The sequence below is a fragment of the Balaenoptera borealis genome (assembly GCF_965194805.1).
Source record: "Balaenoptera borealis genome assembly, chromosome: 3".
Classification (NCBI taxonomy): domain Eukaryota; kingdom Metazoa; phylum Chordata; class Mammalia; order Artiodactyla; family Balaenopteridae; genus Balaenoptera; species Balaenoptera borealis.
In genome coordinates, this window is record NC_138866.1 from 43,488,035 (window position 1) to 43,513,997 (window position 25,963).

The 25,963-nt window shown below is 37.2% G+C and overlaps 2 long non-coding RNA genes across 2 annotated transcripts in view; one reads left to right on the plus strand and one right to left on the minus strand.

Moving 5' to 3' along the window:
• LOC309626221 overlaps nucleotides 1–25,963 on the plus strand; it is a 397,593-nt gene that overhangs the window by 147,432 nt on the left and 224,198 nt on the right. The window lies entirely within an intron of this gene.
• Nucleotides 12,499–25,963, minus strand: part of LOC309626226 — a 132,843-nt gene continuing 119,378 nt past the window's right edge. Inside the window, exon 2 of the long non-coding RNA XR_014243048.1 lies at nucleotides 12,499–16,115. This is a non-coding gene — a long non-coding RNA (uncharacterized lncRNA). The remainder of the gene's footprint in view (nucleotides 16,116–25,963) is intronic.

Here is a 25,963-nt window from a genome sequence, read left to right on the forward strand (position 1 = left end):
TCCGCAGCCCCTGAGCTCTGCTGAATTGAATAGCACTGGCATCCTCAAGAAGGGAGCTCCGTGAGAAAACGTGTGCTCATTATATTTACATTCAGCACGTCTAGATCAGCAGCTTCATCTGGGACTTAGACCCACAATGTTGATGATGCAGAGAGCCAGATATTTAGTCACATCAAAGCAATTTGCTAATTGCAGATGCTTCCTTTCTGTTTAATGTTTCATGTGCAAGATTAGGTGGTTGATTTAACTGGTTCATAGTGCCTGTTTTATCTCATTAGCTATCTTTAAAGGAAATCAAATCATGTCACATATAGACAGAGGACATTAATTATCTGGAAAACATAATAGTATAACCTGTATATGAGTGTATGAGGGAGATGATTTAAGTCACTGTTAATTTTCTAGCATCTTAAATATATGAGAACTCATATAGAGATAAACATGTTAACCTACAAGAGGGTCTCATATATGAATTAGGTATCTGTGCATGTCAATTACAGTATATGCACTCAACATATAATCATCAGTTAAATATACACAAGCTTCATTTTAGCACAGATAGATAATCATTTATAAGTTAAACTAGGAGCTCTAGAGCTCCAGGTTATTCTGATGTTTTCCTCATCTCTTTTATCTTTACTACATTTCGACCATAATTCTAGCAAAAAGTGCAGATAGCTTTAATGTTGCTCCCACCATCTTTTGCTCCAACTATGTTCCTGGTCTAAGCTTTATTTTCACAGACTCTAACTAACCTTTAATTTAGTCTAAGTATGCAACTAAAACATTTCAACCTGAGACAAAGCAGCATTATCATATTTGAGAGAAAAAAGAAAGTCATAAAATTTCCAGAGGAAAAAGAATCCACAAAATCTGTACTTTAGACACTCCTCTGGTAGGGGATGTCAATAGTGGCGGAGGCTGTGCATATGTGGGGAAGGGGGTCTATGAGAACTCTCTGTACTTCCTGTTCAATTTTGCTGTGAACCTAAAACTGGTCTAAAAAATAGTCTAAAAGAAAAAATTATCTGTGATATTAGTATCAAAAAACAAATGTGTTCAGTGTAGTAAACCAGGGTCATGCATAGGTTTGGCCTGTAATAAGGACTGATGCTTGTACTATTTATACCGCCATGCCACCAGCATAGAGATATCATGATAGCCAATAACGACTCCTTAGGGGATGTTTATCATGTCACCGAGCTTTGAATTCACAGAGCTTTACCAAGCACATCAGCCACTGAGGATTATCAAGGAAGGGATTCTTTATTTAAATGCTCCCCACTATTTTACATGATAGAGTACAGCAATCTTTATATCATATTGATTTTTTTTTTAGTCTCTGAAAATAAATGAAGACAAGTACAGACAAGAGCACCATGAGACTCTGCTCTCCCTCTACGTCTCCCACTCCTACCACTAAAGGAGTGATTTACTTCTACAAACTCTCAGGACCTGGTGTTCTAATCCCAGGGCTTGTATGTGGATGCAAGGGGACCACTCATGTTTCCCAGTCTTTATCTAAGCAATGGGCTCAGCTCTATACGGGCGTTAGCTATGCTCTGGTCCAACTGGATAGACCTTGTCTACTTTGGTTCATGTTCTTGCCACAAGGGTTAAGGCAGATTGCAAAGACATTGATATTTTAAATCAGTTCCTTAATAAGTAAGAGAGACTAGTATAATTTTTTTAATGTTTATATCTTACAATAAATTTTTTAATGCAACTAAATAAGTTCCTTTTCAGAGATCAATGTACCCTCGGAAGCCATTCATTGACAAGGCCAAGATGCTGATAGTATAAAGCAGTATAAAGTAAGTGATGCTTTAACTCACTTAATTATAGAATATATTGAAGTAAAAAATGATAACTAATAATTTTTTTCAATCAGACAAAATATGCTTCCCAGAGTACAAAGGTACTGAGTACACTGCAAAGCTGTCTTTTGAACGGAATTTTACTTTCCACCCAAAGAACGGTGCATTAGTTCGCATGAACATCCTCCAAGCAATCATAGTGTCTTTAATCACCTTTTGCTCGGGCCCCACATAATGTAAGGATTCCCATTGCACCGTACTTGGCAGAGCAGATTTTGAAGACCTGACCGCTTTTAAGAGGAAAATGATTTCTTCAACGCACTGCAGCTACATAACTCTCCCAGCCATTTTCTGCACCACAATTTTTCTCATTTTGCTTCCTTTGTGTTCCATTCAAGGTTTTCCTGCACTGAGACAATCTTTTACATTTTGTTCTTCTTCTGCCTGCATCAAAGTTAGGACTTTGTTAGGGATGCTTTGCTATCGGCATCTGTTACCTCTTTTTCTTAGGGGCTAAGGAGGAGGCTGCTGTGTGGCTGAAAAAGACTCTCATTCAGTTCGGAATTGCCTCCCTTTGCTTTCCTGTCAGTCTGTCAAGCTCAATCAGAACGCCATGAAAGTGATACAGAGGCGAGGCTTTGCTGGCGAGACTTAGAACAAAGACCGCTCCATAGCCGAGTACAGATTTCACATCCAATTTAACTCTTTGGAAAAGGATTTCAGGAAATACATAGTCAAGAGTTGAAAAAATGGAGTTGGGTCTACTATAAAGGCTAAAAGTATTATCCTGGCTTAGATAAGCTACAAAGATAGGTTGATACTATTTTCTAGCATAAACCACATTAGCCGGCATTACACATTGAGCTTTCTTTACTCGTTAAGTTGCAAGGAGATTTGAGAGGAATTTAACAGCTACATAAAATGACTCTTTCATGATTCTAGCTTTACCAGTCATTTTCGTTGTACAAGGTGCATGAATAGCAAGGACCTAAATCATGTTGTTTAACAAATCTGGTATTAGAGGGTTAGTCTCAGTTTACTTATTAAGAATTTAGTTGAGTAAAGGATTTTAGGACTCAGTTCTTTGTGTAGATGACAATGAACAGGCCAATACTTGTATTTTTGGGGGGAAACATACGTCAGCTACACATGTTTTGAACAGTGCTGTTGGGCCCATAACTAATGTTTTGCATTCAATATATTTTTCCACGGGGAACTAACTGTAAAGAAGAAAATTCATTGAGAAGGACATAGGTCAACGGTGACCTTAGTGGACTCTACCATGACTTCCTTTCTGAAGCCTACTTTCCACTTTTCTTTATCTTAAAAGAGACTTGGTTTAATTCTCTGAATTTTTCAAATTTAGGTCATGACAAGAAAGAAGTGTTGTTAGATTAGTGATTTGATTTTAAAGAATGATGGTCCTCATTTTTTCTCGATAGACTTGAAAAATGCTGAAAACTGGTTCATGTAACACACACCAGTGGTAAATCTTAAACATTCTATACAGTAGCAATAATGCTAATGCAATAGTGAGGAGAACCTCCAAGAGTTTAAATGAACTATTTTTATAAACTATTCTTTAAAACGGTTATGGTCATAGATATCATTGTCAAAATGCCAATGTTTGTTATTTAGGCAATGATAGGTATTTTTTGCATGTCTATGTACTTTTATCTTATTGAAAGTACAAATTTTTAAATAACTTTATATATACATGTTTCTATACACTCATAGAGAGAGAGACATTGAAATTATTTTACAGACACAATTGCATTTAAGAGGAAAACATTCATATAGCTGGTACCACATCATCATATTAAAGAAGATATCTCTGGAAAATTTTCCATGAACAAGAGATGATTAGAAGCAAGCATGTGATAGACACCAACATTTCATCTCTGCATGCAATTATGATACAAATTAGAAATGCTATTATGTTGGTGCTCCATAATTAAGTAAGCAATTAAAAACAAAACTAGTTCATTAACAAATTGTCATAGCTAGGCCGACAAGTGCCCAATGAGGTCACGGTCACGGCAATTGCACAAGATGATGACTTCCTGAGAGCAAAAATCCCAATGAACAGCAATGGTTCCATTTCTAATTCATGTGTTATATAAATAGCAATTTTGTAGTGGAAAAATGGAAATAAGTATTGTAGACAAGTGTGGGAAAGAGGAGAGCTCTTCGTGGTAAGTTATCTGTGCCATTTGTTAGAATATGGTTAGACTCTAAGATGAAATGTTAGGTTTATTCAAAACTGAAAATAAAATCTCCTTTGATACTTGATATGGCTACGGTTTTTTTCTCATAATTCTCTGGCCAGTTGGTTCATTCAGTCTCTTTGCTTTTGGGGAATCTATGCTTCTATCTTAATGAAGATGGTGACTAGAAATGAGCAGTTACTGGTGGAAGCTGTGAGATCCAGATATTTGTATGTATTTTTTAAGTGGCCATCAGTTCATAAGTATTTCATTACAAAAAAAAAAAAAGGTTTCCCATTATTTCCGGTGAAACCAGATAGTGTCACAGAAAGAAATTATGTCAACAATGAACACGTTTAATAAATAAGAATTAAAAAAAAGTAAAATGGTTAATCCCTGTACTAATTATTTGCCCCATTTTTGTTAATACAAATTAAATGTTTCACTTGGTTAATGACAAGTTTGATCAAACAGTTCATAAACTGATGGACTGACTTTGAAATGAATTCAGGGGAAAAAAATGACATGATGTGGAGCTGGCAAAGGGCCGCCTCTAGTGGGAACAGATGCCCAACAAATTTGGCGAGTAGTTTTGTTCTCTTCTATCTGTTGCAGTTCACAATCCTAATGAATGTTATGTTTAAATAACATGAATAAAGATAAAGTGAAAATGAATTCAACTCCAGTTTGAGCAGCAGAATAAAAATGAGCAAACTGTATTATCTTCTGCCACCTAATCTGGGTTGAATTTCCTCTGTATCTTTTTTGTTTGTTGAAGAATCCTTTTCTTGAGTCTCCTTGGCCATTGACAAGGTCTTTTGAGATGAATATGAAAAGATAGATTTAAAGGTTAAGGCCAGGGTCAGATGGTTGCAGATGTTTTGTGAGAGATTGTTCGGTTCAGTTTGTGGTACTTCTCCTGACTAAGGTATTTCAAACAGGCAGACTCATGGCTGGCAACTGTCAATGAATGTTTGTCTCACAATTGATCCATGCAAACACAAACACACAGTAGAAGGAGTGTTTGTTTTTTCTTAGGCAGATAATTTTCCCCCAGCCCAAAGATATTGTCAAAAGCCAGAGAAGAAGATGCAGTTTTTATTTCTAGAAAGTAGGATATTTTAGGTTTGGCTCTTCAGATGATCATCTGAGACCATTTTTCAGGGGACGAATAAAGGCACCATGTGACAGAAACTGATTAAACAGTAAAAGGTTGCAAAATTTTTGAAAAGGAAGAAAAAGGAAGTAGTGCTTAGACATAAAAAAATAAATAAATGATAAATGAACTAATCTTATCTCTTGACTTCAAATTCTAATTCACAGACAATGTGAAAATAAAGGGACAGGAATTCATGGAGGTCATACTGATTACCACTGAGATATTTCATTATTCAATTGATTTAGATCAAACTCTGTCTCCTCATAAGGAAGGTTAGAATAAATAAAGGTATATATATATGTATATATATATAGGTATATATATATACACACACACACATATAATGTGTAAATATATATAATGTGTATATATAAAATATGTGTGTGCAAGAATTGTTATTTACTATTTGCTCAAGTTTATAAACATGATTAAAACATCCCCATGGGCCATTTCCCACCCCTCCCTTGAGTATTTTAACATTAGGTATGAACATTGAGATCCTATAGTTAATTGACTAAGGCCAATGGGATGGTTCCTTTCTACAACGTGCAATTCAGAACCCACAAGATTGGGATAGTTCCTTTCTTAGATCTTGTAAAAAAGGCTTTTGATTAAAGTATATCTTGGAAAATTCTATGTAAATATCTAGGATTTTGAAAGATATAAAAAACTGTGAATTTTTCAATCAACATACCGATAGGAAGCATTTATAGCTCTTACTTTCCTATCATCTATTCAACATTAGTCTCTCTTTACATTTACGTTCTTCTGAATTTTATCCTGCCTAATGCTACTGGGAAGATGGTGTTTATTATTCTGACTTGATTCTTTGTGAAATAGGTGCTTGATAAGGATTATTTTTAAAAGACCAAAAGCCCCTCAAGTGATTACCCTCTCAAACTTCTTGTAAAGGAGGACGGATAGTGATTCTCATCATCACCGAAGGCAAATCTAGAATTTTCCAATGTTTTACGTACTTGCATATCACACAATATAATCAAAGGGTTTTTGTTGTTGTTGTTTTGTTTTGTTTTGCTCAGGTGAAAAACTAGATTTTTTTTTTTCTTCCTGAGGCCTGTTGCCTCTGTTGAACATTTAGTCACATTTCAAAAGCATAGTGAATATTCTGGTCATTCCTAAATATTTGAACCACTTGAGAATGCTATAGGTTTGCAAAAAAATATGAACAAAATCATTCTCATGCTTCTTCCTGTAATAATGAAAGTATTTGGCAATATAAGTTTCAAATCTACTTCATGCCATCAACACACGCATAAAAGATATGAAACATTCTCTTTACAAGGATTCACCAATGTCAGTTTCACTCTTTTAGACTGTAAAGTGAAATGATTATCTTTTTACACAATATTATCCATTTTGCAACCTCACCCAACTAAACCATTTCATTACAGTACATGAGGTTTTTAAGACTGTGATTTTGGTAGAGAGGGTGTTATCTGTACAACTTTCCCAAGTATGTGGAATGCTGTTTGAAATATACGTTTCACTCTTTGTTTTTTGGCTCTCCTGAAGGCAAAAGAAAAAACATTCAAGGAGCCGAAAAGAAAATTCCACAATAAAAACAACGAAACCTATATAACAGTTATGGTTTTTGCAAGTGCTGGTTTTAAAAGCTTTGTGATAAACAGGAATCAATATAATTTATTCATATCACAATTTTCTAAAGCACGTTTACAGGTTTTTTTCCTAATATACACTCTGCCATCATTCTGTTTTTATATATGTTCATTTAAGAATATTTAAGAATATTGCCAATTACAGAATTACAGCGTAGGATTACTTCTGAAAAAAATATTATCATCAGTTGTATTCTCATCAGCTATCCTATTTGACTTCATCATTAAGAAAAGTATTCAGGGGATTCCCTGGTGGCGCAGTGGTTGAGAATCTGCCTGCCAATGTAGGGGACACGGGTTCGAGCCCTGGTCCGGGAAGATCCCGCATGCCGCGGAGCAGCTAAGCTCGTGCACCACAACTACTGAGCCTGAGCTCTAGAGCCCACGAGCCACAACTACTGAGCCCACGTGCCACAACTACTGAAGCCCGCACACCTAGAGCCCGTGCTCTGCAACAAGAGAAGCCACTGCAACGAGAAGCCCGTTGCACTGCCCCCACTCGCCACAGCTAATGAAAGCCCACACGCAGCAACAAAGACCCAGTGCAGCCAAAAATAAATTAATTAAATAAATAAATTAAAAAAAAAAATTTTTTTTTTAAAAAGAGAAAAGTAGTCAGGATGTCTAGTGGGTGAAGAGAGCAGAAGTGTGTTTTCATTTTGATATGAGAGCTGCATTCAAGTTATTCTCTTTACAATAGATTTTACCTAGCTTTATCTTCATAGGAAGCTGCTTTCAGTTGAAAAGCAGAAGTGAATAGAAGTGTCATGACATGGGATTAACAGTACAACCGGTTAGTAAATCAAATGTTTGAGGTGAAGAAAGTAGAATGTGACATGCATCAGCAGGATGGAGTGGCAGGATTTTATGGAGACGAGTGAAAAGAAAAATTTGAATCATTGGTCGATGCTCCTGGTGTCTGTACTATTTTGAAAGCACGTGGTCCATTTAATCAGTCAGTCACTGTAACGAATCTGAGTGCAGAGGGACATTCTCAGCAATGTTAGTTCATGTTGAAGTGATAACCACAGAAGAAACTAGCCGAAGTTCTGTTTCCAACTACTAAAAAAAGAAAAAGAAAAATGTTCCTGAGGCTGAAAAACTGGCCAGGATGGCTCACTTTTGAGATGCCAAACCTCGCTGTGGGTTCATGTCATAACATCCACGTTATTCACTAAAGAATTAGCTTATTCCAAAAAATCCTTCATGCTGACACTTACATAGATTTTATAAAGTACTCAGAGTTAAGATTGGAAAAATTTGAGAGTGTTCACCTCAAGTTTTAAACAGATAATAAGCAATCTATTGGGAGCACTTCAAAATGCGTGTTTAACCACATCCATGGATTTCTTTCCTCCTTCTGGTAAGTATCCGCAGAAATATGTAAAAACTTAAATTGAAATTGGTAATGCTTAAAGATTTATCTGAGTAGCCTTGGAGATTATCTAAAAGGTTAATTTAAAGGCTTAATAAGAGATACTTCATGTCTTCATCTGTGTCTTCACATGGAAGATTCTTAAAATTCCACATAATTTGCCATTTCCTCCATAACTCCGTATGTTTCAGTCTCCATTTTTTACACAACAAGTTTCCCTAAGAATAGGGTTAAAACTGTTACGTGCCTAATTTTTACTTAAAACTGTGTTTTTAAAAAAAAGCTGAATTCACACACCAAAAAAAGCCCATTAAATACCCACACTTTAATATATGTTCCTCAGAAACAAATGTACAGTTAGATAACACATAAAGAATTATGAATGACTAATTATATTTTGCATATTTACAGCAAAGACAATTAGCAAATAGCTTTTATATGCAAAATAATGAAAAAGTAATTAAGATGCACTAACCAGGGCAGCAATATCAAGTCTGTTGTCTTGTGATTCATTCCTAACAAACATAATAATTATGCATTCATTGTCATATAATTAAAACAGCTCTGTCCTTTAGAAAAATGGTTATTTACTGTATAATAACATGAAGAGTGGCAGAAGTTCCTCATAATGGTGAGCAGGATAATTAAATATTTCTTCTTAGGAAATGCTCACCCAGTTTAGTTTATTATCATAAATTTCTACCAGCAAGCAGCTGTCCCTCAGGAATGCCAAGTGTTCTCTCTGAGGTCTGGGAAAGTTGTTTTCTGTTTTGTTCCTATGCTCCTGTCTTCGCCCTTCTGTTGAAGTGAGCAGGGACGCTCCTGAGCCACTTTTCACCTTCCTAAGCCTGGTCCCCCCGGAGGCCATCCGGAGTTCCAGAGGGCTTCGGGAAACAACTTCGAGGCCCGTCTCTCTCTGCGGCTAGGTCTGCGTTTGGTGATATACAAATGTGTTATGACTGCTTCTCTGACCGAATATATTATCTCTTTGAAGATATTCCAGGACTTTTAGTCTTAAATCACTAAAATAGGCCTAAATGTTAACATGAGACTTCAGACAATGTATTAATTAATTAATTAATTATTAACATCCAGTATATCTTGTCAGATAAACCACCTGCTTTTTAGAAATACAGGAACACATTTCAAAATGGTTAATGTATTTGGTATTTAGTCCAATTAATGTGATAGAGACTGTCCTCCGTATCCTCCACAAATAGATTGTGGGAGCCATTTTGCTTCCCCAAAGCTGAGAACATCTTTATATTACTGACAACTGTTCACCCTTCATGTAAGTACAGTACCTATGTAATGCAATCAGAAATCATTTAAGCAGGAGATATAAATTATTTTGTGACTTTGGTGTGTTATTTTTATATACTGATGCTATTATGTTGTCATGAATGTATAGTCAATAAAATTAACTTATTTTATATAATAAAATCATGTGTCCAGAGAGAGTGGAGAGTGTAGGGGTATTTGGGGAGAGCAGTATCTGTTTATTATCAGTTACTGATTTTTAGAAAATATAATAGCAACTTTGAAATTTATTGTTTATAACATCTTTGGTATCAGAGAAAGATAAATCTTAAGTAGGAAAAAAATGTATTGAATTATTAAAATTTTATCATTTAAATCTCCTTTTTATTATACTTATTACATAATTTTAATAATATTAAATGTAAACATCAACCTTAGAGGGTAAGAAAATAAATGGTTTTGGTTAAGTTTTGTGATTTGACTTTATTAATATATTTGAAACTAATTATTTCAGCAATCACTGAGCTATCATTCATTTATTGATTGAGTTCAAGAAACAGATAGCAAACAGTAAGCATAACATTTTGTTCTGTTTAATTTAAGTAAAGAGCCATGACTTTATTTCGAACACTCCATCCTGAAGTATTTAGAAATTTCCTAAATATTCTATACTATAAGCTCATTTGGCTGGTGATAAAATGGATACATGGACAAAGGAGATAATATATGCTCCTTGTTCCTGTGTTACATTTAGGATAACTTAACCATAGCTTAGAATGCTAAAAAGGAATAATTGCCCTGAAGTGAAACTGGTTAAGTATGTTGTTAGAGCTCCTGTATGCTACCAACAGAATTTGGGAGTAGAAGGAAAATAGAATCATAACAAGGCATTCTGATAGCTACTTTATCAGTAAAAGGTAGAAAAGAAAAACAATGTGGTCACATCTTAAACTCTAATGCAAAAACAACTCAGGATTACCAGTACCAATATACCAGAGGCACCAGGAAAAGTAAAAAATATATATATTTTAGATTTTGTAGTTCATTTTTTAAGGAAAACCAGTAATCTCAAAATAATTCTAAGTAGTCATCATGGGGGAAAAATCATATCTTTATTCCTTCTTACATTTGTTTTTTGTTTGGTATCGGTTTTAAATTTTAGCTACTTGGGCTACAGAAGAAGCAAGGAACACCATAATTTTTTCAATTCTTAGTGCTTATTAAAGGTGTTCATGTACCTATATACACATATGTATTTCATCTAATTTAAATTCCTATTTCAGTATGTTGGCAATCTATCTTGAAGGTTTAAAGAACAGTGGGATAATAGGAATATCAGTTTTTGTATCTGCTATAACAGACAGTAAAAATGATCAAATGTTACATTCTAGGTAACGAGCTTGCTTCTCTTTTCAAAGAACAAAGTTTATAAGGGTGGGAGATGAGATGGGACAAAGGTGAATTCATGCACCTGTTCATGCACCTCTTGCTGTCTTCCTCCCCAGAGCACACATTTCTCAGCAAAATGGGAGATAGCAGGTCCAAGCCCCAACTTTCAGAGCACATCACAAAAATTGTAATTGTTCAAAATTTACAGCTCACCTTGAAGTTGTTATCTGTACCTTTCAATGGAGCCTCATCAACCACCATGAGTTAACTGCTCTATGTGTACGTATCATGGGCATGCAGCCAGACTATGGAATGGAAAATCCTGGGAGGCAGGGACAACGTCCTTTCTTGTGTAAGTACATGCGATGGTGCATGAGACGTGGCAGTCGCTTGATAGACACTACTGAATGAATACTTCCATCATACTCAACGGACATACACCAAGGGTCTTTGCCCCTTTTCAAAATAATGTTTTCGAAGAACTCTGTTTCTGTCTGCATATTATTCATCCCCAACCCACTCCTTGTTTTCCTCCGCTATATGTAGTCTCAGTTCCCATACACCTTACATAAATACACACAACCACAGCTGTATCTGTTGTCATCTGTATGATATAGATGCAGTAGAACCTCAGTCAATAGTCATTGAATGACCAATTGACAGGCTAAATAAATGAAAGAAAAAAAGCAATGAATAAGTAATACAAATATTAATTGAATGTGTTTTGGAGATGTGGAAGCATCTTCTCAACAAACGTAAATATCTTTTCTCTGTCTCATCTTTGGCCTGTATGAAATTTGTGATGTGGCCATCTCTGTCATGGCAGCTTGAACTCTCATGCATAAAGTCCATGAAATCTTTCTAGGTGTGTATTTTGGAAATAAATGCTCTGTATTTAGGAATGGAAGACAATCAAAAAGGGAGATAAGAAAAATAATTAATTGTTTCTGCTGCAGACACAGACCTTCCATTTGAAACTCCCTTTTGGCTCTTGGGCCAGTGCCTGCTATGATTGTTGACCTAGAGGGTTCCATGTGCTCCCAGAGGGTTTATGTAGAGCTACATTATGCACTTTGAATCGCCACTAGTTCCTTGTGTGCGGCCCAAACAATTATACTGCAGAAATTTTTGCTAAGAAGGGTTCAAACTAAATGGGACTTTTTTGAATTGATGGCCTTATTGTAAAAATTTCTTTATAAAGAATTTCCTAGGTACTTTATTAAAATTTGATGTAAAAATATTTGTAAGTCTAATATTTACTTATAAGTCTAACAACCTAGGGCAAAAAGAAAGACTTTTATAAGGCTTGTATTCAAAAGCAGAACAGAAAGAAAGATCTTAGGTATAGATAATGAAATATCAACTCAAAATATACTCTCCAACTCACCTAAGGCTTAATAAAATGGATGATCCTCAAGAACATAAAAACGTGACTTTTTATTGCTTGCAACCTTCATTTCTGACTATTGGTTTTCATTGACTTAATGGATCTCCTAAGGAATAAATATGAGCAGGTGCAAAGTAAAAGGAAGTTTATTTATAGACTCCAAGCGATGCCATGAGATAGAAAATTGGGTTAGAATCAAACTGGCCTAGAATGTTTGAATGTGAGATAGGTGAGTCCAAGAGAGCACATATAAAGTTTTCATGGCCCTTTTTGCCCAGTAAATCAGCAAGTATTTTCTGAACTCCCAACTTCTGTGCCTTAAGACTCTCCTGTAACTTTGGTTTAATTTGAAAAATAGCATAGTCAAGTAAATCCTAGAAAAATTATTGTATAAATATACACATAAAAAATATCAAGATAGAATGTTGTGGTGAAATCCACAGTTAATATGTAGAAATTAAACACAGACCTTTTCATTTTTTTAAATTTTATATGTGTGCTTGTTAGTTTTAGCATGACAGAATCACGATAATCACTCTCAAATACAATTGGTGAATAACCCACAGGGAGGGCAGGCGAGTCTGACTTTACCGTTGCACATGCTATGGGCCCGTTGAGACGTAATACGGGCTCCATGCTGAGTACTTCCAAACCCCTTAAACTCCTGGGCTTTGGGATTGGCACTCCCTGTTCCTCATTTATGTCCCAGAAAGAACCAATCACCCACAAATGAGGCTGGTTATTTCACCATGAGGAAGTAACACATCAGGACTATTTCAGGCAAGGGAAAGAGCAGTGATAGGACAAGACATGTCTGTGGTGAGTGCTGCAAGCATGTTCAAGAAGACCCCTTTTCTGCCAGCCAAAGGCCCCCCAGTGTAGGAAGAATCAAATTCCACCAGCTTCAATCCGGCTATATTATATTTGGATAATAATCCTGAAATGCACATTGATGCTGAAGAAGTTGCTTCTTCAAAACTTTCAGGCAACAATTAAGTATTCCATTGTCATGGCTCAATTAAATGGTTTGGCCTGAGAAAATTGGGGATTGTAAAGTGAGGATGGAATGTGCTTTGATCCTCTTTCCAGGGTTATTGTTTCATTAATAAATGAACATGTCATTTGTCTCACCAGAGGGAGCTCATGCCCTCCAGGCTTTTTTCCTTTTTTTGTTCAGGTTTTATAAAGATGAATTTCCAGTGCTCTGAAATACCATGGATTAGTAGTTAAGCCTGACAGCACTTCGGGGAGTAGCGAGCTTAAAGTGCCTCACACAGGTCTCCAAAGCACTTGTTTACTAATAGAGGAAATCAGCGACCGTCTGCAGCTGCTGATATCGTGTTACCATTTGGAGAGACAGTAGCTGAGATAACAAATCACACAGTTTTAATAATTACTCTTGCATTCCCGTTTTTTGTTTCCTGCATAACTGTAAAAGCTGGATTTCTTCCAAATAAACAGATAAAAACAGTATGGAACTTTTATCTTTTAATGATAATGACAACACATCATGTTTCACTAAAAGTTTCCTGCTGAATTTTTTCTGATTTCTAGAGTTTCAGTAAAATGTAATTATACTTTATAATTCCACTCTTTTAATCTTCACTTCAAACACTATTCACAGTGAGCAAGTGTGCCGGGCACCCAGAGTAGGGGACAATCTGCCTGGACTCACCCATGTGGACCCGCTCCTGCATTCCGTCTTGGGGTAAACCTGTCATTGAAACTGCATCCTGTACATTGAGCTGCTTTGCATTCAAATTAATAGCTAGTTTAATTTGAATGTAAAACAGCTCCATTTACGCCATCATTTGAAAAAAAAAAAGAAGTAAGGCATTTGGCAATGAATGGATGTTTAAGATATGATACATTTGCAACATATTTTTAATCCTAAATTGAACCTATATTAGGATGGGGACATTTTAATATCAATAGATAAGTCATAAAAGGAGCCCTTTTAAAAATCTGCATAGTAAATATGTACTTTAGGGGTCAAAACTACTCCATTGTACAGATACAGTACAGGGTTTAGTTCATATGGTTGGCACTGGGCATTTTCTGGCAAATCTGTGTATTGTTACATTTCTATAGTCCAAGAACGGCAATTGATTTTTAAAACACATGCTGCAACTTTATTTGCTCAGTAATTACATGGACTTTATCTGGAGGTCAGTGAAAGAACAACGAAACAGGAAAATGAAGCCTTCCTCCCTTGTGCAATGAAATCATCAAAGTTGGCAGACAGAAAGGAATGCTAAACTTTTTCCCAGAGCTCTGAGTTTGGTTTCCACTGGTCCATGTTCCATTGGGTGATTAGAGAAAGCTTTTTTAAAGCCTTACTTCAGAATGATCTTAATTGGTGCAAGGTTGAGCCCTTTCTAGGAGGGGAGGGAAAAGGTTGAATAGCCTTTTCAAGTCACATGAAAGTTTCCAGGATGAATGTACGATAATTAGATTAATAAGTAGCTTAATTTATCACAGCTGAGGATTTCAACAGCCACACATTAGAGCAAGAAAAAAAGATTAGTGTGATTCTAGTTTGTAAAAAAAAAAATTGTACTGAAACTTGATTAACCTTAAACACAAAGTGCCTTTCTTCCTCAGTCTAAATGTCTGAAGCGGGGAGGGTGTGTGGAGTGGGGAAGTGGGATAGAGGACCTGAAATAATCAGAAAAGTCCTAATTTATTCCTTTCTGTCTCCCAGTTAATGAGCGGTATCAGGATTGCTTGAACCAACTTTTCCCTTTACTGTTTCTTATCCTTAAAATAATGGGCTAGGCATAAGCCTGTAAAATCTTAAATTATGTTGCCTGACCACATCATAGAGATACGTCTTTTCTGATGTGCAATTTGTCATAAGCAGATTCTCCCATCTCTGTTGAAAAGAGAAAGAAGTAATGTGGTTGGGAGAAGAATGGGATTTGGAGGAGATCATAATTCCGGTTAGGGTGTGGTGGGAACATCAAGGTTTAAATTGTTGGATATTTCCAAGAGTTATCTCAGGGCTTTAAAACCTGAATTTCGTCTCATGCCTTCAAAAATCATAGGTTACCAAACAAAGGGCAGCAATGAATTAAGATAAGCAGTATTCATTGCTAAAACATGCTGAATCAAGACAATTAGTATGAAAGCAAGAATAATTGACTCAAGCAGTATTAAAAAATCAGACAGGAACTGACACAAAAAAATATGCATCAAATCAAATTATTGTCCATTGGGAGTCTTTTTCTCCATTTCCTCCACATATACACCATAAAATATTTTGACAAAAAGTGGAATCTGCTGGACCATCTGATGGTCATATCCAACAGGGGTGGGCCAACATCAGATTTGATTAACCTTCAACTTCCTGACTCCTGTCTAGCTACAAAAGAAACTTCGGCGCTGTGTGGAACAAAGCCACTGGCATCAGCGTCGGATTCGCAGTGGAAGACCCTGGAGTGTGAATCTATGGTACCTGTCAACACTCAACAGTCATCGTGATGGGGAGGCCAGCTAATGCGAGCCCAGCGGTGGATTGGTGCATGGGGCACTGCCCCTGTGGCTGCTTGAGAAGGTGTGCGGCTGCATGTGGGCAAGCAGTGGCGACACCCTCCAACTGGAAGGAAAAAATACGAAGCTAAAATACCAGAGGACCTCATGACAGCACAACCTCTAACACCACAAAAATCACTGCGCCTCCGAAACTTACACAGAGTTCTGACAGTGGTGCGGGTGTGGTCCCAGTGAAAACGTCCGAATGTTACTGTAGCCCAGCCTGATCAACAAGGGCAATGCCAAGTGCACTCATGCACCAGTCTGTGTGAGAAGTTCAGAAACGGGAGCCAGAGCCCAGGGTGAATCCATTTCCACTATGGAAGTCTTCTCAGAGCACGGCTTCTCTTCTGCTGGGATGAAAGAGAAGATTTAAATTAAAAAAAAAAAAAAAAATCATATAATGAAAAACATCACATTATTTCAAAATACTGAAATTTAAAACATTACTGTAATTATGCACTCTGAGTAAACTTGGAAAACTAAAGCACAGTTAAGCCACCGGCTAGAACCTGAGTGTGTTTTCATCTGAAATGGATATCTCATTACTGGTTAACAGTATTTAGTTAGGAGGAGATATGACCTCTAATTTGCCTTTAAAAGATTAATTTGGTGTTTAAATAAGTGTCTTTTATTTAATAATGTTTTCTTCAACCAATTCACTTATGTCAATAAACTCTCTGTTTAACCTTCTTAAAGGAAACATTTTTCTCTGCTCAGAGGCAATTAATGAGCTATCAAATAAATAGTTACAGGAAAATGAACTAAAATTAAGGGCTGCCCAGGACAGCAAATGTGCTTTAATCTATGAAGTGGGGACTGTATGCTACTGTCCACTACGCCATAGGAAGTGTATCTGTTCTGTCATCCTGCCGTCCGCCTCCTTTCTGTCGGAGTTCATGGCAGAAACAACTCACGCAGGAAAACCTGCTGACGTGGGAACATCCCATACACAGTCAGAGGCATTTTCTCTTGCCTGCTGTTTCTTTAAGTTTGGTGAAAAGAATTATAAATCTTCAATGTGGGGTTGAGTTGTCATTTTTAATGGGAAATTAAGGGAAAATGAAAATATATGCCATATTAATATAAAAAATTCATATCAATAATATCAATTTTTATTGAAGGATAGTTGATTTACAATGTTGGGTTAGTTTCTGGTGTACAGCAAAATGATTCAGTTAAACATATATACATATTCTTTTTATATTCTTTTCTATTATGATTTATTACAGGATATTGAAGACAGCTCTCTGTGCTATACAGCAGGACCTTGCTGGTTATCTATTTTATATATAGTAGTTTGTATCTGCTAATCCCAAACTCCTATTTATCCCTACCCCCACCCCCTTCCCCCTTTGGTAACCCTAAGTTTGTTTTCTATGTCCGTGAGTCTATTACTGTTTCGTAAATAAGTTCATTTGTGTCATATTTTAGATTCTACATATAAATGATATCATATAGTATTTGTCCTTCTCTTTTTGAGTTACTTCACTTTGTATGATAATCTCTAGGTCTATCCATGTTGCTGAAAATGGCATTATTTCTTTTCTTTATGGCTGAGTAGTATTTCATTGTGTATATCTACCACATCTTCTTTATCCATTCATCTGTCGATGGCCATTTAGTTTGCTTCCATGTCTTGGCTATTGTAAATAGTGCTGCCATGAACATAGGGGTGCATGTATCTTTGTGAATTAGAGTTTTCTCTGGATATCTGCCCAGGAGTGGGATTGCTGGATCATATGGCAACTCTATTTTTAGTTTTTTAAGGAACCTCCAGACTGTTTTCCATAGTGGTTGCACCAATATTAATATCAACGTGTCAAATAGTATCTTTTGCAGTCTTGGGGACGTAAAAGTGTATCATGATAACTTAGTTTATCATTTTTCAGGTAACTTTTTTAAAATTTTATTTTGGCTGAGTTGGGTCTTCGTTGCTGCGTGCAGGCTTTCTCTAGTTGCGGCGAGCGGAGGCTACTCTTCCTTGAGGTGCCCGGACTTCTCATTGTGGTGGCTTCTTTTGTTGCGGAGCACAGCCTCGAGGCATGCGGGCTTCAGTAGTTGCAGCACATGGGCTCAGTAGCTGTGGCTCGCGGGCTCTAGAGCGCAGGCTCAGTAGTTGTAGTGCACAGGCTTAGTTGCTCCACGGTATGTGGGATCTTCCTGGACCAGGGCTCAAACCCATGTCCCCTGCCGTGGCAGGCGGATTCTCAACCACTGCACCACCAGGGAAGTCCCAGGTAACATTTTAAAATACAGTTTTTCTAGATAGTTATCTATGGGATTCAAATGCATTTTGCTTTTTGGGGTATTAATAGAGTTAAAAGCTGTCAAATTTTGTTTAGCTTTCTATAGTATGTGACAAGCAATTATTTACAAAACTTGACCAGTAGTAACAATCATCATTATTTTTATTTTATTTTATTTTTTAATACTTTTTTGGCCGCACTACACGGCATGTGGGATCTTAGTTCCCTGAAAAGGAATCAAACCTGAGGGAAGTCCCCCAACATTATTTTTAAATTCAGAGTTTTTTCTAATAGGAGTAAATGAGTCACCAAAATCTCTCCTTCTCAGAGGAGAAGCACACTGCGTATGGCAGAGACTGCTGGCCATCCCCTAATAATTATGCCCCTTTTTCCATAGTTATGGATTTTTGCCATAGAGCCCACAGCCAACAAAAAATACAGATGACATTTACAATCCTCCTCGTAACTGCTCGCTGCAGTCATAAGACTCAGTTCTGGCCAAGTTGAGGTGAGTGGAAGTGATGTGGGCAACGAACGTCTGGGTTATGTCCTTAAAGGGCACATCTCCCTTTTCCTCTTCCCCTCTTCAAATCAAAATTAGAAGAGCCTTCAACGGCTTCCTGGAATAGAGTTGGCATCTCAGCTCAACTTCTATGTGAGAGAGAAATAAGCTTCTGTCTTATTTAAAGTTCTGTGTTTTCAGCTAAACCTACATCCTAGCTAATACACTGACTAAAAATAGACATAAAATAAATTCAAACTTATGTACTGCCTGTGCCACATTAAACTATCCAGTAAGTCTCTCTCTCTCTCTCTCTCTCTCCCTCTCTCTCTCTCACTCTCTCTCTGTTTTAAATTACTATTTTTTTAAAAAAAAATTACTCTTCCCTAAAATACACTTTTGATTGAGAATCCTTCAAAACCTTTTGGATGGCTCCCCATCGCCTTCTGAATTAAGGACAATCCCTCACTAGACATTCAACACTCCACGCTTTTTCCAGCCTCCGCTACTCACATACATTCTGCACACATGTCCCTACCTTCTCTGATCATGCTAGAGAGTCGCACTTTGGGGGCCATGCCTGTCCTTCCTCTCTGCCAGTGCAAGTCTTATCCACCATGTTACCAAAGTGAGAAAGAGTTACATCAATTGAGGGCTTTGGCATCAAATGGACCCCATTGGAAGCCATGGGGTCCTCACACAACACCCTCTGACTTTCCCTCATAGCACTTCTCACATCTTGTTACTGCACATTTGGCTGCTGTCTGCCTCCCTACTAGACCACAAGCTCCACATGCGCAAGGATGATGTCTAATTGTCTCATCATCTTATCTCCGGGAGTAACATCGTGCCTGGCAATTGACAGGTAATAAACATTTGTGGAGTAGATGGATAAACATCTCTGAATCTGTTTTCTCACCTATTAAATGAGGCTAATAATATCTAATTCACAGAGTCGTTGCTAGAAATAAATGAGAAAATAAAATGAGGTAATGTGGGTCAAAGGACTGTCCCATAGTACATACTCAATAAATGAGAAGCAATATTGTGCAGCAATTCACAGCATGGACTTTGGAATTAAACCTACCTGGGTATGGCTTTAGCCAGGTATGTGTTGGATGACATTGGACAAGTTATTTATTTGTTCTAGTCTTCCATTTCTTCCTCTATAAAGCTGATAGGAAATTTTCCTGGTATTATTGTTGAATGTATTAAATTTGACCACCTATGTGCTTTACCACAACATGTGTTACCTAATAGGCATCCACAAATGGTATCTATTGCTACCCATCACTCATCTAATCATTCACTTATTTGTTCAACAGATTTTTTTTATTGACTGAATACTATATATCAGGCCCTGGGCTTTGTGCTGGGAATACAACAGGGAACAAAGCAGAGTGGTCCATGGGGCTCACCTCTTGAAATCTACATCTTGGTGAGGTTGACCATTAAATACATAAACATGCCAATACATATATAAGTATTGGTTGTGAGTAACTGCTAAGGAAGGAAAGGACAGGGTGCTTTGAGAAAGACCCTGGATTTACAGAAATAGGTACTCTTCATGAGCCAGCTCAAATGGCAGCAGCTCCTTAAAACCTGCCTTATCCCTCCCCATCCTCTCCTTACATGGTCTTTCTCCTTCATTCAAACCATATATTATATTATTCTTTTATTGTGACATTTGTTTTGTTCTTTTACTTGTTTATTTTTACTCATAAGAATAGCTAATGATGACAGCTGTTATCAGGGATTCTTAAAAAGGTCTAATTTAAGCCTTTGTAATCTGGACTAAGAACTTCTCATGGGTAAAGTCTGTCTTACTCACCTTTATTGTACCTGTAGATCTAGCAGGGTTCCTGGCACAAATTAAGGGCTCCAGGAATATTTGTGGAATTGAAATAAATTGTACTATCTCCTTTGGCTTCCAAGTATGAAAGATTGACTCTAATTCAAATGACTCTCTCTAATCTTTATATGCTAGGCTATTTCTTTAGTTAGTGGATTGTGATCCATCAATTTCTTTAACATATTATAGATGGTAAATAAATCAAAAGTACATTACAATAATCAGAGTGTTAATCATGAAAAAGCTTTAACATCCCATGGCAAGAAGGATATTCTTGGAAGAATCCCAGACTGAAATCTCTTGACCGACATCTAAAGACATTCTGTTTTCTACAGCATTTGGAAATGCCTTCCCAATATAAAATTCTGCTGCTGTTTGTCCCATGATCTTGACAAAAAGAACAGTCATCATTACTTACAACAGAAAGCATCCTAATGGCTGTTTCTGGCAGCATAATCCCTTTACAGAAATGAAAACATTCACGTTATACCCAGGTTGAAAGGAAATAATACAGTAAAGAATATCAGTTCACATAACTGAAAAATCCAGAGATAGAGATGTTTTAGATGAGGCTTGATCCAATGCCTTAAGGATATCCAAAAGACCTGGGTTCTTTCCATCTTTCTGTGTCAGCTTCATCCTAAGGCTGGCTCCATTCCTAGTCCCAAGATAGCTGCTTACAGCTTTTGGGGCCATATGCCTTCTTTTTGTGTCAAAGAGAGCAATTTTGCTTCAGCATTCCCAGAAAACCCCCTATAAACACTGTGTGGTCTGCTCAGTTCACACATCGACCGTTGCTTCCATCACTTCAGTTAAGAGGATGGGATGGGATGATTGGCTTGGTCCATTCTACCCCTGACTGGGAGGCAGTGAGGTCAGGTTCCACAAAATCACATAGATCCCAAAAGGAAACTGGGGACTGCTGGGAAGGGGGAATGGATGTTGGCAAAACATTTAACACATGTTGACTATATAAGGTCTCAGTCAGCCTTGGTCTATGAAGCCTGCCTATTCAGGAGGATAGGGCCATTCATTCATATCAGAAAGAAGAAAAGGAAAAGGCATGGACTTCTCTCACTTCTGAAAAATGGCATCATATTCTGGGGGGAAAAAATGAGCTTTGCTTTTGTATTGGCTCTGTTCAGGGACAGTCCTATGGTTTAATAGAGTCAGCACTTTTACATAAAATTATTCCTATTCTAAATTTTTAAAATCATGATGGACAAGTGAAGGCCAAGTAACAATATATACTCTGTCTTAAGTTATTAAATTTTCTAGTAAAAAGGTTGACATTTTGCCTCATTTTCAAGGAAAAATAACTTGAGAGAACTTTAGACAGAAGCCATTCATTTGTCTCCATTTATTTTGATCAAGTGAAAGCCGCTAGAGAATCCATGGGATAGCGCCTGTTATCTTTTTCTCACTTTCTTTCCTCTTCCTCTATCTCTCCCCAACCCCGACCCATCTACCCACATCACCCCCCCTACACACTTCTTCTTTCTTCTCTGTGCTTTCTCTCCATCTCCTCTCCCTCTACCCCCTTTCATTTTTCCTTCCCTCCCTGGAATTCTCTTTACTCTCTGTCTTCTCTCTCTTTTCACTCATGTTTTTCTCTCATCTTCTCCCTTCAAATGGGTCCCAATAGGTGGGTTAATTTAGTAGGAGAAACCCAGTTCCCTTTTTCTTCACAATATCGTGGAAACAATTGTGAAAGTGGTGGCAATGGTTTAGGGCTGTCTTGGGGAGAGCTACACCCACTTCTCTGTGGCCTCCAAACTGCATCAGAGGACAAAGTCTCAGCCATCTGGTAAGAAATATGCTGGTTTCACCAAAATGTTCTGCATCAGCCATTAAAGAAGAGAAACTCCAATATGTTTAATAGTGAGATCTATGGTATTCTCACACCACCCTTGAGAGATAAGAAGGCAGCTTAGTTTTCTCAGTCCCATTTCAGAGTTTTGAAGGACCACTAAGCACAGGCACGAAGAGTGTGATAGAGTGACCAGATTTTTAGGCTTAGGGTATTATTGTTTTTACTTCTGGCTGATTTTTTCCAACTCTGACATTCCTCTGAGTAGCATGAAATCGCTTTTCCAAATAACTTTATTCATTAACCATTATCATTATCAAGAAGGACAGCTCACAAGCAAGAAACAATAACATTAAAGAAAAATGTAGTAACTTTTGCTTATAAAATAAAAGCACTATACTTTGGGATCAGTCTAAGCCAAATATAGTTCTCAAATAAATAAGTTCATTGTATGTTTCTTTAGGGAATCTGATACCATAAAAAAAAAAAGGTTTTATTTACAGTTTTAAAATAGCTATTTGTAGTTATTAAAATACCTTTGGGAGATAACTCTGAGAAGATTAATATGAAAGTTCTTGTAAGATATATAGCACAAAAGTTTTGACCAACATTTTCTAAATAGAGACTCAATTACTAATGGTAAAAGAAAAAAAATCCATCCCTAGAGAGGTTACTTAATACCTAGAGCTTGCTTACAAAAGAGGGAAAACTAATAAAGCTTTATGTTGCTTTTATATCTAATTTTATTAGTTGTTCTCATGATGACAGACAAATGTACTATTTTCTGATGGTGAAGGATTTGCGTATAACCCTCATTGAATTTCCTTCAAAGTTCTTTGTGATTCTGCATAGCCATTGTGGTTCATGGACATTTGTCCTAATGGAAGGATCAATACTGAAGTTCAGTCAACATTAAATAAACATGTATTGAACACCTGCTCACTTGACAACATACTCTATATGTGGCATCGGGCCCACATAGTTCCCATCCTTAAGAATCTCAGTCTCATGAGGAAACAGACGTTTATTTAAATAATTAAATTACATATTGTAAGTATGTACAGTGCACAATGGGAATGTAAGAAGGGAATTAAGGTTCTGTGATGGAGTCTGGAAGACTTCACTGAGGAGATAGCTTTTGAGATGGAACTTGAAGAATGAGTAAGACCAAAAAGAAGTAAAGAAGGTAGTTGTTCCAGTGGAGAGAATATCACATGCCAAGACATGGTACATATGGTACAGATATGGTACAATTTAGCCTGCTTAAGAAAACACAAGTAGTTTATTATTGCTGGAACATAAAATATGACAGTAGTGTAGAAGACAAGGTATGATTAGGAATCTGTAGACAAATCACAAAATTCGTTTTATGCCATGCTAAAAGATGTCTTAAGAATGTAGTTTTTATTCCATAGACCATAGAGGTTGATTGAAGAATTTCAAGTGACATGATCATCTTTTTATATTGAAAATGTATAGTTTAAATTGGGAGGGGACACACCTCGAAGCAGAAAAAAAACAGTCATCAAGTACTGCAATAGTCCGGGCAATGGCTGCTGGAAATCTGAACAATAACAGAGGTATGGAGGTTGGAAAAGAGCAGAAAGAGAAAAGATACATTTAGGAAATTGAATCAGTAGTAGCTATTGATTGATTAGATGTGAGCAGAAGGGAAAGAGAAAATCCTTAAATAAGAATTTTTAAATAACTCTCAGGATTTTTGCTTGAGCATGGGGTCAATAGACATTGGCGCCACTCGTTATAATAAGGAAAAAGGGAAAAGCAGCAAGTTTGGGGAGGTAGTTGGTAATTTGGGGACATTGTCAGCTTGAGATCCTTTTGAGGTATCCAAGTGGTGATATCTGGTTGGCTAGTCTCTGCTTTCTAGACTCAAAAAAAGTCTGAACTAAAGATATCACTGAGGCTACAAGTGTGATGACAGAGGAAGTATATACAGTAAGAAGAGAAGGGGATGGAGCATAGACTCTGGGAGTGCTCCACCAGTGAAAGGTCAGAAAGAGGAACAAGACCCTACAAACAAGCCAGAAGAAACTTGCTCAGATGAGTAGGAAGAAAACCAATAAAGAATGCAGTCATGGAAAACCAGGGAGGAGAAATATTTTATTTACATTTTTGTATTGTTTCACATTTTTAAGCAAGCATATCACATATTTCTTTGGCATATGGTATATTAGATAAAAATTTAGATTTAAAAAAAAAATGAGGGGACTTCCCTGGTGGTGCAGTGGTTAAGTATTTGCCTGTCAATTCAGGGGACATGGGTTCGATCCCTGGTCCGGGAAGATCCCACATGCTGTGGAGTAACTAAGCCCATGAGCCACAACTACTGAGCCTATGTGCTGCAACTACTGAAGCCCGCATGCCTCGAGGCTGTGCTCTGCAACAAGAGAAGCCACCACAGTGAGAAGCCCGGGCACTGCAAGGAAGAGTAGCCTCCGCTCGCCGCAACTAGAGAAAGCCCGCGCACAACAACAAAGACCCAACCCATCAAAATTACAAATACATTTACCCTTTGACTTAGTGATCTCAATTTTGGAAATGTATCCTAAAGATATGCCTGCATGTAGAAGTGGCATATATTTAAGGTGATCTATTGCATCATTGTTTATAATAGCTGAATGTTGGAAACAACCCACATATTCATCTCTCTCTTTCTCTAGACAGAGTGCACCTTATTGCACTTTGCTTTGTTGCTCTTTGCAGATACAGCGCTGTTTACAGATTGAAGGTTTGTGGCTACCCTGCATCGAGCAAGTCTATTGATGCCATTTTCTCCAACACCATTCGCTCGTTTCGTGTCTCTGTGTCACATTTTGGTAACTTGCAATATTTCAAACTTTTTCATTATTATTATATTTGTTAGGGTGATCTGTGGTCAGTGATTCTTGATGTTACTATTGTAATTGTTTGGTGGTGCCACGAACCACAGCCATATAAGACAATGAACTTAATCAATAAAAATTGTGTGTGTTCTGACTGCTCCACTTACCGGTGCTCCCCCCCTCTCTCTCCCTCTGCTCGAACCTCCCTATTCCCTGAGACACAACAATATTGAAATTAGGCCAACTAATAACCCTATAATGGCTTCTAACTATTCAAGTTAAAGAAAGTGTCAAACATCCCTCACTTTAAATCAAAAGCTAAAAATGATTAAGTTTAGTGAGGAGGCCATGTTGAAAGCCAAGATGGGCCAAACAGGCCTCTTGCACCAAACAGACAAGTTGTGAATGCAAAAGAAAAGTTCTTGGAGAAAGTCTAAAGTGCTACTCCAGTGAACACATGAATGATAAGAAAGTGAAACAGACTTATTGCTGATTGGAAGAAAGTTTGAGTGATCTGAGTAGATCAAGAAGAAGCCACAACATTCTTTTAAGACAAAGCCAAATCCAGAGCAAGGCCCTAACTCTCTTCAGTTCTATGAAGGCTGAGAGAGGTGAAGAAGTTGCAGAAGAAAAGTTTGAAACTAAAGATGTTGGTTCATGAGGTTTAAGGAAAGAAGCCGTCTCCATAACATAGAAGCGCAAGGGAAGCAGCAAGTCTCATGTAGAAGCTGCAGCAAGTTATCCGGAAGATCTAGCTGAGATCATTCATAAATGATACTACACATTAGATTTTCAATGTAGACAAAACAGACTTCTATTGAAAGAAGATGCCATCTAGAGCTTTCAGAGCTAGAGAGGATAAGTCAATGCCCGGCTTCAGAGCTTCAAAGGACAGTCTGACTCTCGTGTTAGGGGCTAATGCAGCTGGTGCATTAAGTTGAA